The sequence below is a fragment of the Procambarus clarkii genome, chromosome 3 (assembly GCF_040958095.1).
Source record: "Procambarus clarkii isolate CNS0578487 chromosome 3, FALCON_Pclarkii_2.0, whole genome shotgun sequence".
NCBI lineage: Eukaryota > Metazoa > Arthropoda > Malacostraca > Decapoda > Cambaridae > Procambarus > Procambarus clarkii.
Genome location: NC_091152.1, coordinates 14,944,730 through 14,945,196, shown reverse-complemented (window position 1 = coordinate 14,945,196; position 467 = coordinate 14,944,730).

Below are 467 nucleotides of genomic sequence, written 5' to 3'. Positions count from 1 at the left end.
TTTATACTGTTTGGTTTACCCCATTTAATTAGTCAGTTTTATAAATATATTTTTTGGGAGAAAATATTGTTTTGATATTTATGTGAATATGTTACATTGTGGCGGGATTTAGTCAGTAACTGACTTAGTTTTGTGTGTGTGTGTGTGTGTGTGTGTGTGTGTGTGTGTGTGTGTGTGTGTCTGTGTGTCTGTGTGTCTGTGTGTCTGTGTGTGTGTGTGTGTGTGTGTGTGTGTATGTGTGTGTGTGTGTGTGTGTGTGTGTGTGTGTGTATGTGTGTGTGTGTGTGTGTGTGTGTGTATGTGTGTGTGTGTGTGTGTGTGTGTGTGTGTCTGTGTGTGTGTGTGTGTGTATGTGTGTGTGTGTGTGTGTGTGTGTGTATGTGTGTGTGTGTGTGTGTGTGTGTGTGTGTGTGTATGTGTGTGTGTGTGTGTGTGTGTGTGTATGTGTGTGTGTGTGTGTGTGTGTG